Genomic DNA, 17936 nt, shown 5'->3' with positions numbered 1-17936 from the left:
AAAATCCAAGGTAAAAACACATTCAGAAGCCCCTGCTCAAGTTTAACTTTAAAAAGCACACTACCCACAAATCCGCCAACAAATGGTCACAAGCACAATGCAAATGGCCTATCCAACAGCAGTAGCCTATATAGTATGCGGCATGTCATTGGGGTTATCAAGTGGGCACCCTCATTCACCGATGTTTCGTTAAGTTAGGCCCACGACACCTCATGAAGGCTTAACAGTGAAACCAGCGTCCTGGAGACACTCCCCTCCATGCTACCACTATATTACCACATTGAAATATCCAATATCCAAAACAGTAGTTGCAGTCTGTTTTAAGATCGAAATCCGATGGTTTACCACGTGCAACTGAATTGGAAAACACAGATGTGTCCATATTAACACGACTATAGCGACGTTCTTTATAGTTACTGTTAGAACACGGACTAAAATCACGAGCTGGCGCTTTGTGTATGAGAGAATAATTATCATGATTCTTCCATGATCGAAAACGCTGTCTATAAGCTTCGGGAATTAACTCATAACACTTTAACACCGCTGCCTTGACGCATCGATATATCTTCTTTTCTGAGCACGGCCAATTAACACAGTTTGTAATAACACAATTTTATCTTCATCACTCCAATTTTGCTCAGTAGCTATGTTCTCTAATAACGAAAAAAACACATCTGGATCATGCTCATTAAACTTAGGCAGGAACTTGATCATACCGGCCAGGCCAGACTGTTGCGATCTACCAAGTTTGCCTTCGGCTACTAATTGCAGCCTAGTGCGTTCAATTTCACGATCCTGCTCTAAATTTTTAAGCCTCTCCCATTCCAATTCGCGATCTTTGTCTTTCTGTGCAGCCTCTAATCTTTTACGATCCAATTCATTATCCAGCCTTTTTTGAGCCAATTCGTCATCTAATTTTTTCCTCGCCAATTCTTGTTCTAATTCCAAAGTCTTTTGTTTCACTTGCAAATCATGTTGCAGTTTTAACAATTCGACTTGTTGTTCAAACGTTAATACACTGGATTTTGGCTGTGTGTCTACATTCAAACTCGGAGTGGGCTCACTATCTGGAGAGGGCTCACTATCTGAACCCGACGCTCCCTGACTAGTGCGCTCTGGTAATTTCTCGTCAGGCAACCTTCTTGTCAACCAAGTACGCACGAATGAAATCAAGCAGCTGATGCTTCTTAGCTCCCTTCGGCAATGTCAATTCAATTGCATAGTGCTTGGCCACACTCGGCAATTGTTTGACATTTAACGCCGCAAGCAAGGCCACTGAAGGAGCAGACAAAAACGCATCAAGTGTACTCATTATTGCAATTGGAAGTCACCAATCAACAATCCAAACCGGGTCTACAAATAAACCCCCAATATTAATACAACTGGCCAAACAAACGAAAACTAGGCCTATACCTCCACGTCTTTTGGGTTAACCTACTAAACAATGCCAACCACACAAATTACAATCGGGCAAAGCGGAATGCAGTTCACGTTAACAGGACAGCAACGGAGCTTCCCCCTAAACATTTGCCCCCCTACTATTCTGACCTATCTTCACACTAAGCCCAAGAACAAGGCTAATTTACTCACCAATACCGATGGAATCGTACTGTCCCGACAAAAGTCAATTCAGCCGGTGCTCCACGGTGGTGCCCTCGTTCGGACTTCAGTGACCAAAAACCTAAACCCACAACGCAACATTATCTTTGCCAGAACCAAAACTAACTTTAGCGATCACCGTACCAAACTAAACAATCGATGTGGAACTCCCCGACAAACAAACACAGCGCGTGCCAGCTGTTTAGGCTACTAGGCCCACCACCCGCTGATCACCGGTGCATTCCATTCACAAAAACGTGAATCAATGACGTAGCACTACTCACTCACTTAGGCCAACACAAAAAACCTCCGAAAGTCCGAATTATAGTAGTCTACTCACAATTCCGGTTCAAAATGGTCGGATCGAGCCCCCGTATGTCATGGCCACCTGGCTCACAGTAGCAATGACATTGGGGAGACCACACCGTTTGTTAAGTTAAATACAAAGTAATTTATTAAAACATTAACTTATATCATGAAAACATACTTTACATAAATAAGTGTACCAAGTCAGTAAATGAGAAGCAAGAGAAAGCTAATCAAAAGTGTAGTGCAGATCAGTAAAGTGTAGACTATGTGTAATGCAAAAAGGCAAAAAGGATGAGGCTGCCACCAGCATGGAGGCCAGAGCTAAGCCCAGTCAAACAGAGCTGTGCATGGCAGAGAGTGAACTACTGGCCGGAGATGGTTTTTGAACAGTCCCGCCAATTAACTGCTGTCTAGACTTGATGGCCTGAACAGACAGCTCCCCCTTCAGACTGGGGGGAGAGAGACCGCCAAACATATTGGGCCCTATCATGACATTCTAAAGTGCATCGTCACTCGTCAAAAGTCTATTCAAATTTAGTAGGATATCCAGTTCACATTGGGAGGGGTTTCGTTCTCAAAAGTGGAGCGCATGGCGTAACAAGGTGTTCCTAGGTCTTTTAATCAGTCATATGGGTGTGTTTGGGGCGTAACATCATTTTAAACCAATGAGAATGACATCTGTCATTCCCTTTAACGGCGCAACGCGCAATATGTCAAATAAATGCATCGGTATTTTGGCATTCAACGGCGCATTTGAAGGAGGCTGCTTGCGAGACCGTATGGAATAGTCATTCTTAAACCATGCTTTACTAAAACCTAGCATAGCCTTCACGCATTTGCACTCGTCTATTATTTGAACTCATTGGCAAAGTGAAACTAACTTCACCAAGGAGTCAGTCAACGACAAGACAGTTATATGCAGTTACTTTCACTATTGACTGACAATGGGTTACCATCGAAAACATAGGCTGGAAAAAGCAACACTTACCCTAATGTTGCTCAAATGACTGAATAAAACAACATTTATCCTGCAGGAGTTGCTTATATCTCGTGACAGTGCGTCTTCAGCTGTGCTCCATACCTGTCTCTCGCCTCTCCCCTAATCACTTTTAACCGTCATTACCCATTTGCAAATGATGGTGAATAACTACTCATCATGAGATGTACAGTATTTCGTAATATCTTTATTCTAATTATGTTTACCATTGTAATCGTGCAATTTGTAATGCTTTGCATGGACGTGCGCTGGTGTGCGTTCATGAATGATAGAAGGATGGTGCGTGCACCTGCCAATATGACTGTTGACATGCGCTCTTAAAATAGCATATGAACAACTCGCCATTGACTTCTGACCAGGTTTAGGTGGTGTATGATAGCGATTTTTAGACAATGCGCCAGGTCCCTCCCTAGGTTGTTAATTGCCACACCCCTGGGCGCAATGCTTAAAAAATAAAGGTGCAAAATAACGAATTCAACTTCGCGCCGGTGAATAACGAACTTTACGCCATGCGCTGGTGACCCAAAATACAGCCCATTATCTCAAAAGGTGGAGTGAGCACGCCCAGCACGGCAAAGCCGGGCGTGACAGGTGACACCTTCAAATCTCTGGGGTTCCAATACAGCATGGGCAGCACAACGGTTTCCAAAATTGTGCTCTCAACGTGTGAGGCGCTCTGTGAAGTCATGAAGTAAGATTACCTGAAGGTGAAACACCTTTTCACAGAACATTGGTAATCTAACATCAGACTACTCCTGTACAAGTATGCATTTTAAAACATTATCACTAATTGTGGCCTACTGCATGTGTTATGCTATTTTTCTGTAGACACCAACATCTGAGGCTGCCTGGAGAGCTATCGCCAAGGACTTCTATGGCAAATGGCAGTTCCCTAATTGTCTGGGAGTGCTGGATGGCAAACACATATATATACAGCCCCCTGGTCATTCAGGTAGCACATTCCGAAATTACAAAGGCCGCTTCTCTGTAATTCTTATGGCAGTTGTAGATGCAAACTACAAGTTCATCTATGTGAATGCGGGGAGCCAGGGCAGGCTTTCAGATGCTGGTCTGTTTGCCCACTCTGACCTCCACAGCACCATGGATAGAGGCCTTCTAAATGAGCCCGATCCCGAACCTCTGCCCAACACCAACACAGTCATGCCGTACATGTTTGTTTGGGATGATGTGTTCCCCCTACGCACTGACCTCCAGAAGCCATTTTCCCATCGGCTGCTGGACCATGACCAGAGGGTGTACAATTACAGGCTGTCTAGAGCACGGCGAATAGTGGAAAACGCTTTTGGCATTCTTGCCAACAGGCTCCGAGTCTTCAGGACAACTATTTGCCTTGATCCTGACAAAGTTGTGAAGATCACTCTTGCGTCATGTGCTATCCACAATTTCCTGAGGGAGCGCAGGTCAGAGGTCTACGTGCCACCAACACTGGGGAGACTGATACCCATGAGTTCATCCCTGGATCATGGAGGCAAGAAGGCCAAGGGGCTTTCCACAATGTGACAACCAGCAGGGCACGCAATCCAATTCAACAGAGTAAAGAGCTGAGGAACATGATGAAGGAGTACTTCAACTCCCCAGAGGGCCATGTGCCATGGCAGGAAGAGCACATATAGTGTGCACTGTATTATGATAGTATTTTTGGCCTTCTATTGGTTATGAGTACCTGTGACCCTCACCTCGCATTGTTGTTCCTGATGTGAGGCTATAGAAATATACGTCTACCTTTTTACGTTACTTTACCTTTTTCTGTTGAATCTGTGCTGTACTGAATATGTTTCTGGTTTAAGTGCAATAAAGAACATGCCATTGTTTCAAAATGTTTTTATTCGATTTCACTTTGTATAAGTAGCACTTCCCAATAACAGAAACCAGTGTAAAGAAAAGTGCAGAATAAATGCTACTGAACTTGCCTTGAACATACAGTACCCATCATAATAGGCATAACAAAGGGACATTCACTGCAAAAACATAGATAAATACAAAACAGCTTAATCAGCCTAACAGGCTGTGAGGTCAAAGGGCCATCTAAAGTACTGTCATGGTACAACTGCAAATAATACACTATATGTCAATATTGTAACTGTAAAATGTTTGAAATTATGATTTTACTTCGCATTACAACCTTTTGGTGGAATAAACGTCTGGCAAATCTTACAAATAGGCTAAATGCATTTAGACAGAAAAAAACTATCAGGTATGATCTATATCAATATCGTGAAGGAGTTGCATGAAACTTTGTTGGCGCTGAGGAGTGTGTGTGTCTATGTTGTTTGTGGTGGCTGTGGCAGGTGTGTCTGAGGGAGTGCTACACCTTGGGGGGAACTATGTGCATTTTGTGTCATGACCTGGTCTTGCTCCTGAAAATCATAAAGTATAGTCATAATTGCTTTTTTTGGCTCTGGTTTTTAAGGTTGGATTATGAATCTCCCTGACCTCTGCTGCAACCTGGCGTCCAAAGGTGGACTCTGGGTCATCCCTGGGTTGCTGATTGAAAGTTGACTGCACGGTCTTTGACATCTCCTTCAGCACCACAAGCTTCTCCAGCTCAATGTCGGTCTCATTACCGCTCTTTGCCTTCTTGTTTGGCCGACGGCTGACTCCGGTGTCTGAGTGGGAGGCGGTTAATGATGGGCTTGAGCAGTGTACAGTAGTACTGTATACAGTTGTTTTTAGAAGGTGGTTTACAGTAGTATAAATTAAACATAAGTATGTGCAGCAGTGTTTCCTCTATGTTGATTTGGTAGTGGCGGCCCCCCAGGGTTTAATTGTCTTCCCCCACGGTATCAGAAATGGGGCAGACGTACAATAGTCGCAGTTGCCTTTCAAAATTCATTGTGCAGACCTGTTGTAGATTCTCCAAATGTACAGCTCAATTAAATAAGTAATAACTGAAAATAAGGCCTCATTGTGTGTGAATAGAGGTAAATACATATAATTGTTTGTGTTGCAGCGAAGTGTCAGTTGTCAGTTCCGTGGGACGGGGGGGTTCGAACAGGCCTGCCCCCACTGCTTAAAAAAATCGTAGAGGAAACACTGATGTGCAGTGTATTAGCAGGAACCTTATAAGAGCAGAATAAATATGGCTATGTAATATGAACAATGTATGCACAACATGTTCAGATATGTGCAATGTAGTGGCAGTACCATTATAGTAGTAGTAAGAACAATCTAGATGTGCAGTGTATTAACAGAATATATTACACAAAATATGGATAGTTAGTATGAACCATGTAAACAGATATGTACAGTATGTACAGCTATGTGCAGTGTGGTAACAGTACTATTGTAGTGCAGAAACAGTTACATTATAATACTATTAAGAATAAGAGCAGGATGAAGAAAGTACAATATGGCTATGTATAAGTGTAATTACAGTATGTACATTTGTAGATGATTATACATTATACATTTACTGTTAATATACAGACACCATCTGCAAACATCCATTTCATTGTCATTTTTCAATGTACTTTCCTATTCAATACATTTTATACATTCAAAAGTGTAACCTAGTAGTGCATGTAGCAAGCATATAGATCCTTAATGCAGTAATCAATAACACAAGGCACTAGGCTACATCTTTATGACTACAACGTCACATATTTGGTATGGGCCTGGTGAGTAGCCTACTTACAACAAGGCTCGTCTCAGTATTGCGGGGGACCACAAATGGTCTCAGGAATTGTAAATTGTTCAAGATCCACTTCTGTTTCGAAGTGAGGGGCTTTTTCCCACTTCCACTTGGTTGAGGCTTTTGAAGGCGACAATACTGTGTCCGTAGAGACAGGCTCCGGGTTTTCACCTCTGCAACTGTAACATATGCTTTATTTGCAGATGCACCCAACACCGTTGTTTGTACAAGTAGTTATATCTGCCCCTCTGTCTGTCTGTACTTCGCGCAGCCACACACACACACATTTGATTGATTAGTGTAAGAGCGCGTGTAGCCAATCAAATTAATCTCACTCTCAATGTGAGAGAGTTGGCAGCTCTGCACACACACACACATTTTACTGAATCAATAACATTTCAATTTCATAGCATTCCGTGCTCTTAAAGTAGGGTAACGGACACACAACATAGCACGCATTCCCATTCATTACAGCGGTTGACAGTACTTTAGCTTTCTTACCGGGTATTTCCAAGGCTTCAGCAATGACGTTCCACCGCTTTTCTTTTTCAATTCGGTCATGATAAAGATGTGAACTGACATCAAATAGGCATGAATACTCTGCCCACAACTCCACCAACCTCTCCTCTTTTTCTACTGTCCAGGAAAACCGCGACTTTCGAGACCTCGCTGACATTCCTTCTCCGGTTCCTTCCATGCTTCCAATGTTTGTTTCATCAACACCATTCTTCCTGTTTATGTTAGCTCGTGTAGCGATGATGTAGCCTATTGGTCGTTGACTGTCACGTCACTATTTGCATGAGCCACGACTAGAAAGACTTGCGATAATATTAAACATGTTTGATATTGTCGTAACGGCAAAACTAGAAAAAGACTGACTCTGACCGACTTAAAACCGCTAAGATTGGCACCTTACACTAAACGATCAAGTGGATGGGCGCGCGCCGCGATTCCAGTACAACTCCCATGATTTCTGTCCGACTTTGGAAATGTAGTCGCCAACTGTGAAAACAGACCAAAATCGTACAATGTAAGGCCGCCATAGGTGCAGGCTGTAGTGTGTGACCAGGCCACAAACAACACCAAGGCCTTACGCATTCTTGGGGCTCCACTTGATCCTGAAGGGGGGGAAGAATCCCATTGCTGTGGTTGTTGATGTGCCCCACCTCATTAAGTCCATAAGGAACAACCTGTTCAAGCATGGCCTGAAGGTATCTGCAGCAATGCCTAATGAGAAAATTCAGTGCCTATTTATAATATTCAGGGATGGGAGGGGGATAAACAGTGGCAGGGTGAACTGACCTTCGTGGAAAAGGGGGCCATAAATATAACCCCAGCGCTCGAGAGTTTACAGCTGCGCTAAGGGGACTCAGCATTACAAGCATAATGCCAGCCCTGTCGTCCTCTACATCCAATTCTGAGGTGGATGACGAGAACCCTCTTCTTGACACATCTGCCACTGATTCCACATGGGTTCCATGTTCCATATGTGTTGTGTATGCATAACTTGAAAAGAACTAGCTCCAGTTATGTAAGAACAGTGAAGGTAACGATCTCTTGTGAAAAACGTGAACTTGAAGAAGTGAAAATTGAACAATATGAACTATGAATATTGAACAACTTGAAGCTACATCTATAAGTGTGAACATGCTTAACAAAATATGGGAACAAAACATGGGCTATGTGCGCCGCGGTGGGCTTTGCCGCGATTATGGACACGTACCAAATGCGTCATGTGAAACGCCTGTGGGCGCATTGGAGAAAGCCATGAGCGTCCCTCTCGCACGATAAAGGTGTTGAAAACGGCCAATAAACTCCTCTAAGCAGGCAATAGATGGCATGGGCATGTCACATATTATTGTCTTTTTGATTAGGCCTACCAAGCACATATTCACGTTTAAATGAAGGTGGATAATTTAAAACAAAAGCAAATTGTCCTGAAAGCATCCGATATGTCGCCCTTGGATTGAAAGTCAAAACTTTGAATGCGTCTTATGAAGCATTGGAGAAAGCCATGAGCGTCTCTCTCGCAAAATAAGTATAGGTATAAGTATATATGCTCTTTTGATCCCGTAAGGGAAATTTGGTCTCTGCATTTATCCCAATCCGTGAATTAGTGAAACACACTCAGCACATAGTGAGGTGAAGCACACACTACCTGCAACAACAGCGGGAAAAAGATGGGGACTAAACGTGCATTATGAATATAATCAGTGGGAGCCCTGTGCTTGTTTCCCTGCAACAAGAAGCTTCCATCTGGGGTGATAGAAGACAGTGACACCCTCAGTGTGTTTGAAATGTCCAGTCGATTGCGCAATTTGGTCTTAGTTGCAGTCATTGCCGAAAACCCGGCCTCGCATAGATACGTGGTGGGAAACGTTTTCAGCGCTTTTACGTCTATCTCGGGATATTCTGCTTTGGTTTTGATCCAAAAACCCGCCAGAGGTTTCCTTATACACACTCTTAAGACCACCGTCATTTGCAATTTCGATCAACTGCTCTTCCTCCTGCGCTGACAAGTTAGGACTATTCGGGATATTGACATGGGTTGCGGACCCACTCATTGGTTTGCCAAAACCCCCACTACTGTTTGGAACATATGAAATACACCCCGGTCCACTCGTCGTCCCCACAAATCAAGCTTAACTTTAAATGCAGCGACTTTATCTGCCAGTTTAAAGACAGTCGTCATTCTCCCCTAGAGTGACAGGTTGAGGTCATTAAGCAACCAGAATATGTCACACAGGTAATCCTCATCACTAAAATGTGCAGCTAACGGTGACTTTTTTCTGTAAGAAATCTCTGCAGCGGCTCTCGCAACTCTGGCCAGTGACCTGCTAAAGATGCTTGTTTTTTGTTGTTCATTCTAGCAGTTTAGCTAACTTCGTGTGACACTACCGTTCGCCAAGAACTGATCAAGTGAAGTGAGCTGACCTGAGGCTGCGCAGCGCTGAAGGCAATTACTGTATGTAAAAGTGTTGAAGGCGGGACAGACAGACGTAAGAAAATAGACCTTGCATAATGCAAACATGCGTGCAATCAAACAACTGCATATAGGCCTATGCCATGTAAAAACGTGACATTATTGCATATTAAATTTAGTTTAGTTTGCATGCATTTTTTTAAAAAACTCATGTCGTAGGCTACGGCCCGGTTAGGAATGTCCTGCGGCCCGGTGGTTGGGGACCGCTGCTCTAAGCGATGCCAAGCGATTTTTAGGCTAAAACATTTTATGTCACTTACTGCAAACATCACCTAACCAACTGCTAGCTGTCTGTGTCCTGAATACACTGTAAAAAAATGTGATCTCTGGACAGCCCAGGCTCAAAACAGAACAAAAAGCAACCTGGGCACCCATAAAAACATAACAAACTGTTCCAGCAAATCACAGACGAGATGCGCATTTAGCAGCACGGGAGGGGGGAGGAAGTAGCAAGCTAGCTCTCTGTTTTGTTTTAAAGTCAACAGAAGTGATGTTACTCAGCATCACTTACAGCACCTTTAAGTCACAAATACAGACACAGAAATTATTTGTTTCCATGAAACAGTGCATTTGGGTAACTGTTTTGGGATTAACAAACAATGAGCTGTAAAGTAACTCAAGTCTCCACCTATGAAACTGTCTGATAATACTTACCTTTTTTATGTTTCTGGCTGGTTAGTCAGAACTCTCCAACAGCAAGACATAATAAAAGAATGTCCTCATCATTGTGAGATGCTGCTTGTGGGTCAAACACAACACGACCACAACTATGCTGTGCCGGATCACCCGTTCCTGGAGATGAAGAGGTACACCACCAATGCCAGGCTGACAAAGCCATCAGTGGAGTTTTCCTCCTGCATTATTGAACTGGAGGGTGAGTTCAGGAAGCATATCGACAATCTCTGGCCACAGATAAGTCTTACCAAAAAAATGAAGACTACCCTGAAGAGGCTGGGAGCTTTCGATACGGTCTTCCACAGCCATCCTGAGCATGCTCACCTCATAGAGGAAATCACAATAAATAAATTTGTAATGTGCAGAGTCGGTGCAGAAATAAGAGAAAGAAACAAAAAACTTACCATGCAACACCACACCAAAGTTGCTGAGCGCAAGCTGACTGCATTTACAGCCTGACTTGGCAGATGAAGGTCGAGACCAAAATCAGCGAGATCTGAGCCAACATCCATTCCGTTCTATTATTATGTGATTAAGTATGTATACACGGGTTTCCTGTTTACAAACATTACTGGGTGCGTGCGCAACCAGGAGGCAGAAAACCAGATTGATGACTTGGTCCACTACTGCAATAACCTTAAGTATCAAGCTTTCCTTGTTGTTTGTATTGCATTGTTGTATTGTATTGTAACTGCTGACTCAATAAAACGTGATTTTAGTTGAATCTGTTTGTCTGTCTTTAATTTTGCAGGCTTACTGTGATATATGGCTATAATTATCATGTTAGGCTAGTAACATTAATGTTATAGCAATTTTAGCAGCAGTATCAATCGGACAGCCCAGATGAGCTTTTAAATAAAAGTTACAAAACCTTCGTTTTTCTTTAGCCACAGAGCTTATATGGCTTGCTCACATATAATGAACATTTAGATGAATTTACCTTTTTATAGATTTTGAGCTCATCTGTCCACCTCTTTGACGTGCAGGCTACTTGCTAAGATATGTTGGCTAATGTTTACGTGACTTTACGACCTGCCACATTTAATAACTGCACACATACAACATACTGTACATAGGCTACTGTATACAGATTTGATCATGGATTATGTGGGAAGCCTTAGTACCTCCGATCGTGCTGATTATATTAAAAAACTTACTCTCAGCAATGGTGAGATTTTGCCAGATCCCTACGCTATACAGGACGATCTGTGGATGACCAGAAATGGCCAGCAATTGAATGGCCTGATATATATAACTATCTCATTCAGACACCAAGTGTGTATACTAGAGAAAGAATTAAAGCGTACAAATCCCTTGATGCCTACAACTACGTGCTCTGTGGTCATGTGAAGCTAGTCAAATACTTTGATGCTGCACCGGATTTTTGCGTGGTCAGGTGTGCTCCCTAGCCAAAGGCAAAGCATTAAAGCAAAGCCTTATGATGCCTGGGTGTATGTCCACAAGGCCCTTGGGTACATACTCACGGCTAACTGCACATGCATGGCAGGGTAAGTCTACCTATCAAAATGTATCTGCAATCACACAAAATAATGTATGCTAATTCTGCTTTTACTCACATTACCTTGTCCATCACTCCAGCCTCGCCTCTTGTTGTAGTCATGCTGCTGCCATCAGTGTCAAGTTGAACTGTCAGGACGGAAAAATGCTACTGAGGAGGAGGTTGCATGCACCTCCAAGCCCAATCAGTGGAAGGATATATCCCGGTCAAAAGCTGAGCCACAGAAACTAAAACTGATTAACTTTAGTCGTCCAAAAAGGCATCTAACCGAGTTACCCCAATCTCGTCGTGTTCCAACACTCCAAAACGTACCAGGTAGGTTTCACACAGCGCCACGAGTGATATCTCAATCCTAGTAGGGTTTTTTTGTCAGTGCATCCTAATGGTAGCCTGGTGTTACCATCCTACGTACTTCCGGCCAAAATTTGATTTCAGCCTCGCACGTAGTCTGGCCCAACAGACAGTATGCGGTTCGCGTACAACCGCGCCAATCAGCGAACAGTTGAGTGATGACGCGGAACTTGCCTGCCGAGTTGCTTGTTGTAGTCCAGCGAAGCTTGTAGTTCAACATTATAGCAACAATGGCGACGGAGGAAGAGACGCTAGAAGCTATCCGCGAAGTTGTCTCAACTCTCGAGGGCATCACGCAATTAAAGCAGGAACATGAGGCTTGTCTTGTCAATTTTATAAATGGCAAGGACGTCGTAAAACTCTCCTTCCAACTGGCTTTGGAAAAAAAGTTTGATTTATCAGATGGTGATTACTAAACCTAAACGCACAAGTGTACTACATGCATCACTACTTTTCATGTTTTCAAATAAACGTTTGCTGCTCGTTATTCTCCCCCCTACTCTCAAATTACCTTTACAAAATCAATGCGGCCTACTTAAGGAATGGAATGATAGCTACTAGCCTACCGAGCGGGGCTCAAGGCGAGGCTGTGTGTCTTGATTTGAGCTAGCCGGTTACCAAGCGGGGCTCAAGGAAAGGCTGCTGTGATTGTGCTTGACTGGGACTAGCGGTTACCGAGCTGGGCTCAAGGTAAACCACTCCGTGTTTGTGTTTGACAGAGGCCTGTGGCTGAGCTGGGCTCCAGGCGAGGCTACCGTGCTTGTGGACAGTAACGTTAGCCAGTCATGGAGCATGGCTCAAGGTGAGGCTGCGTTGTTTTATGCCGAACAACTGTTAGTTTAAATGAGCAAGCTCCAGGTTAAATAACACGTAGGTCATCAGTACAATCCAACTTATCCAAGAGTGTAGTCTGAACAGCCCGTGTATGACGAAGTAAAAGCTCCGTAGCTCCGACGAAGTCACCGGGCTGCGTAGAACAACAATCGTCTGATAAGCGGCGAGAAGAGATAAGAGGAAAACTCGCGTGTGACAAGAGCTGATATAATCTCGGTGACATGACGCTTTTGGTATACAACTCTCGGTCTGTGGCTGGTGCAAGTTAGGGATATATCCACTACGAAGAGACTGCCCTGGCGGTCAGGTAGCCTACATACTAGCCAGCGGTCTGTTTACTACTGAGAGCAGAAGTGGAAAGCGTAATAGCCTGAACTCCGGCGCACAGCATACGTCATTACCAAACGTTGCTGATTGGGAACTCCAATGATTTTAAACCTCGAAATAAGCATCCGCCCATTACGGAGACGGATTCTTATTACTTTGTTCCAGACTGTATGACGAAGAGAATTCGTAGTCACAGGCGGTAAGGGCCAGGCTATCCTAATGGCTGATGATTGAACCAATCGGAGTAGGCCTACTTTCTGCCCTCAAGACATCGTTCAGTAAGCAAAACTTGCCAAAAGGCGCAACATTATGAGAAATAGTTTAACATACAACTTCCTCCTACTGTCCCACTCTTCCATTTGCCTAGATTTGGAATTACTTGCAACATGTATCATTTCAATGAGCAGATAAACACAACAGATAGGCCTGCATGTAAATAAATTAAGAGTTTGGTTCCAAAACGCTATCTCAATTTTTAAAACCATTAAAAAGTCGTTTAAAATGTAAATATATATATGAAAAATGTGTTTTGTAACCAAACTCTTCAAATTATGAATACAATGATGGTGTTGCATTTTAATAATACAATACATACAAACCGTAGTAATAAGTTCACTGAAAAAGTTCAGATACAGTCGGTTAAGACGTTCGAAAAGGTTACCGCCCCCCACGAGGGGGAAAGCATGCTAACCTCACACAATGGAAGTCAATGGGCGAACTAGCTAACAGTTAGACTTTATACATTCGTTTTACATTCAGGTGGAGTTCTGCTTGTTTCTGAACACAATAATTTGAAGGAATTGTGTTTACTTAACTGCCCAGTGTATGCTAACAACTTAATTCACCCTCGATTGCCAAATGTTGACGACAAATTTCTCTGGAAGCTATTCAATGGTAGCATCATTAGGTTGCTAACTGGCTAACTTTATATCGTCAATGTAACATAACCAACTGGTACACATTACTTGTTAAAACTATTCCCACGGCCATTGTAGAGAATGTGCATTCATGTGAGAATAAATTCAGATGCAACTTACGAGTATGTGATGTTAAGGCAAAAGGGTTAGCTTGCTAAACCGAGCTACACAGTCCGGCCATTGAAAGCAGTTCTACAATGAGTACACTCGAGACAGTTCTGGCTGTTTAACTGGAATTAGCAAAATGAGGGAACTTAATGTTACCCTTAATCTCCTTGACACACAGATAACTCTCAGTTGAAACGTATTTGTGCCGTTTAGTGATGTTTGCTAAAAGATTTAATATTTTTATAGGTGCTTTCTGTACTCAAGCCAGTGCACCTCCATTAGTTTACATGGTATCTAAACAAATTTTTTCCCCCTCGGGGGCTTTTCAGCCACGGTAACCACGGCAACTGGGGGCGGTAACCACGATTATGACTAGTATCCGACTGTATGTATATTGTCTATTAAAACATATACAAATCTGTTTCCTACACACAGCAATTACATCTGATGATCTTCAGGCTCTGAAAACAATATGCCCAGATGCTGCTTTGTTTACAGCCACAGACACAGCCTCTGAAACTGAATATGAACTCCCTGAACCTGACAGCTATGTATGATCCATCTGCAAGGGACCTGTCACCAGCTGACCTAAAAGTTAAGTGTGAAGTCAGCTTTGAGAAAATGAGAGGAAGATGCACACTTACTAAACTGGAACATCTACAGGATGTGACTAAAGATCAGGCAAAGTGCACAACATGGAACATACACAGAGTAGGACGTATAACTGGAAGTACTTTTAACAGGGTTGTTAGATGTAAGCATGTAGATGTAAGCTGCTTCTCCTGATGGTGTATTCTCCTGTGACTGCTGTGGAACAGGTTTACTAGAGATCAAATGTCCATACAAATACAGAGAGGGACTACAGGGGTCTGAGGCTGATGCTACCTTCTGCCTAGATGAACATTATGAGCTGCGCCATAACCACTCATACTACTCACAGGTTCAACTGCAAATGCATGTTTGCCAATTGAATATGTGCGATTTCATGGTGTGGACAAAGAACTTTAGCATCACCCGCCGGATATGGAGGGATGAGCGCTTCCTTGAAGAAACCCTTCTAAAGGCCGAAGTGCTCTTCATGGACCACCTCCTTCCCGAGCTGGTCTGCCGCTGCCAAGACCCCCAGTTGGCTGCAGAGATCAACTGTCCTCGTTGCAAAAGACCCGGCTTTGGCAAAATAATCACATGCAAAGACTGTTGCCAACAGTTCCACTACAAATGTGTGAACATTTTCAGAAAGACAAAAAATTGGATATGCGGATGTAAAGACATATAAATATTAGCCTAGGTGTATGCTGTACTGCACATGATGCCAAAAAAAAGTCAAGTCACACATTGTGGTTACAAATATTCATTTCATTTTGTTTGTTACATTACATCATATTACAAATATCATTACACATCATCACACATACAGTTATACGTTTTTAACATTCTCTTGTTTTTACATTCATTCCATTGTACACTATGTTCAAGTTGTCACAACATCAAGCAGTGGTCCTTAAACTAGGGGTCAGGAAAAGTTTTTGTGTGTGTGTGTGGGGGGGGATATAATGCATAAAAGAATTAAAGGGACTGAGGTCCAATCTCAATCTCTACCTGCACTATCTGAGACTCTATTTCCGGGGGACCACAGACCTCTTCAGGTTTGTGAGACCTGCACAAATGGTGATAATGTCATCCAGCATATCAACCTGGCTTATAGGTATGACGCTGTTCAATATATGAAAATTCTTTAGCTGACCAATGACACGTTCTACGTGTATACGAACTCTTGATAACTGTCGGGACGTGTCAACGCACAAACCAGACAACTGTGACTTACCCTTAGTGAAGCTAGGGATTTTTAAAGTTGCCCCCACACTCGCCAACTCTTCTCTGATTAGGAATCCTCTATCTGCAAGTACAACATCCCCATGGTCAAGTTTGTTCAGAAAGTTTGAATCTAAGGTTATTATTTTGTCTGAGGCCCGACCACCCCACCCATCAGACAGAAAGGATATGGAGCCTGCCGGTGTTATGCCAATTAAATATTTTATTGTGTTCTGGTGTTTGTAATTGGACCAAGTTTCAGCTCTGGCTTTCAAATTGTATGTTCTCTCTATGAAAATTTCAGTACAGTCAATTATGCATCTACAGTTTTTGAATTTGGGTTTAAATGATTTAGGCAAGTTTGCTCTCACTGCTTCCTTACTGGGCCAAATTACTAGAGGTTTTAGGACAGAGGACAGCAGGGGTACCCACTCCCTTAAAATTTTTGAAACAGTGAAGAAGGGAAGGCCGAATCTGTATGCTATGTCCTTATTGGAGAGGCCAAGCCTGATTTTCATCAGCACTAACAGGAGGTGGTTCTCCCATGTTAGTCCACCCCTCAGTGAAATAGCGCTTCTTTTGAGAATGCTCAAAAGCCATAAAAAGACCTGTGCTGTTTGGAGACCGGTGAAGAAACAAAGTGCAGGGTCTGAAATGGAATCGAACCCGAATTTCGAGTTCCTCAGTTTCTCTTTTAGCTGCCGGTTTTCCTCTCGTACGGCCTCCAGCTCTTTTTTCACTGAGGAGTAGTCCTCCTGCAGCTCTCTGTATTGCCTTTCCAGTGTATTCTCAGGGTCAAGCTCATCTAAAGAAGGACAGAGAGAGAGAGAGAGGGAGAGAGAGAGACAGACATACATACAAACACACAATAACTTACAACAAGTTGAAAGGGGTTTTTATTAAGGAAAGGTAAACACATTGTGTAACAAACTAACAGTGACAGTTTATGAATGAATCAAACTAGGAGTTTGGCATACCTGCAGATGATTCCAGATCAGGCATGACACTAGGTCTCTCATCAGGAGCCCTTGACTCCTCCCGTCTTCTCTGTCGTTCATACCTATGACAAGCAGCAGGGGAAGGCATATCAACGTACAAATCAACATAAAAATATTAGCAAACCACTACAGGCTTTTCGTGAGCAAACAATATATACAGACAGGACACAGAAACTAGAAGATTAAACTGCCAACCAAATGAGGTCAAAACATTCAAAATAACTGAATGGTTAAACAAAAAAAACTGACACAGACCTTGCCACCTTTGCAGTACTGTCTGTGGTGGTGCTGCTATGAGGGAATATGGAGGGAACAAAGTCTGGACTATCACAGTCAAAGATGGCTCCCCTGATAGAAAAAAAACATGACTGATTAGCAATAATTACTTTCTTAATATTGACATTTACTCATAACGACAGAGAGACAGAGTAAAACCAAACCACCAAACAGAGGCGGAGACCAAGCACATCTTCCTACCCACCACCAAGACAGTATTACAATACAACCTGTAGTAAATGTCAATATAAAACATTAAGAAAGTTAAATGCTTCCCTGCTATGAGGAAATATGGAGGGAACAAAGTTTGGACTATTACAGTCAAAGGATGATTCCCCTGATAGAAAAAAAAACATAACTGATTAGCAATAATTACTTTCTTAATGTTTTATATTGACATTTACTCATAATGATAGAGAGACCACCAAACAGAGGCAGAGACCAAGCACATCTTCCTACCCACCAAAATATGAGAGAGAGAGAGACCAAACCAAACTTATCTTGCAATGCAAGCCTTTCCTACGCCTGTTGTACAACCTACAACAAGTCAACTTTTGATCCTTGAAAAAAAGGGGAAAT

At 42.8% G+C, this 17936-nt stretch overlaps 1 long non-coding RNA gene across 1 annotated transcript; it reads right to left on the bottom strand.

The window, feature by feature from the left end:
• Positions 1 to 15606: 15606 nt before the first annotated feature.
• LOC143102253 (uncharacterized) lies at positions 15607 to 17691 on the bottom strand. Its single transcript, XR_012982565.1, has 3 exons — positions 17337 to 17691; positions 17061 to 17143; positions 15607 to 16888 (listed from the first exon to the last, which is right to left on the bottom strand). It is a non-coding gene; the product is annotated as an uncharacterized LOC143102253 (long non-coding RNA).
• Positions 17692 to 17936: the final 245 nt, after the last annotated feature.

The sequence above is a fragment of the Alosa pseudoharengus genome, unplaced genomic scaffold, assembly GCF_046254945.1.
Source record: "Alosa pseudoharengus isolate Yale_2024_CS ecotype anadromous, Long Island Sound unplaced genomic scaffold, YU_APseudo_1.1 YU_APseudo_1.1_scf_4, whole genome shotgun sequence".
Lineage (NCBI taxonomy): Eukaryota > Metazoa > Chordata > Actinopteri > Clupeiformes > Clupeidae > Alosa > Alosa pseudoharengus.
This window is presented reverse-complemented; position numbering and strand designations above follow the sequence as displayed.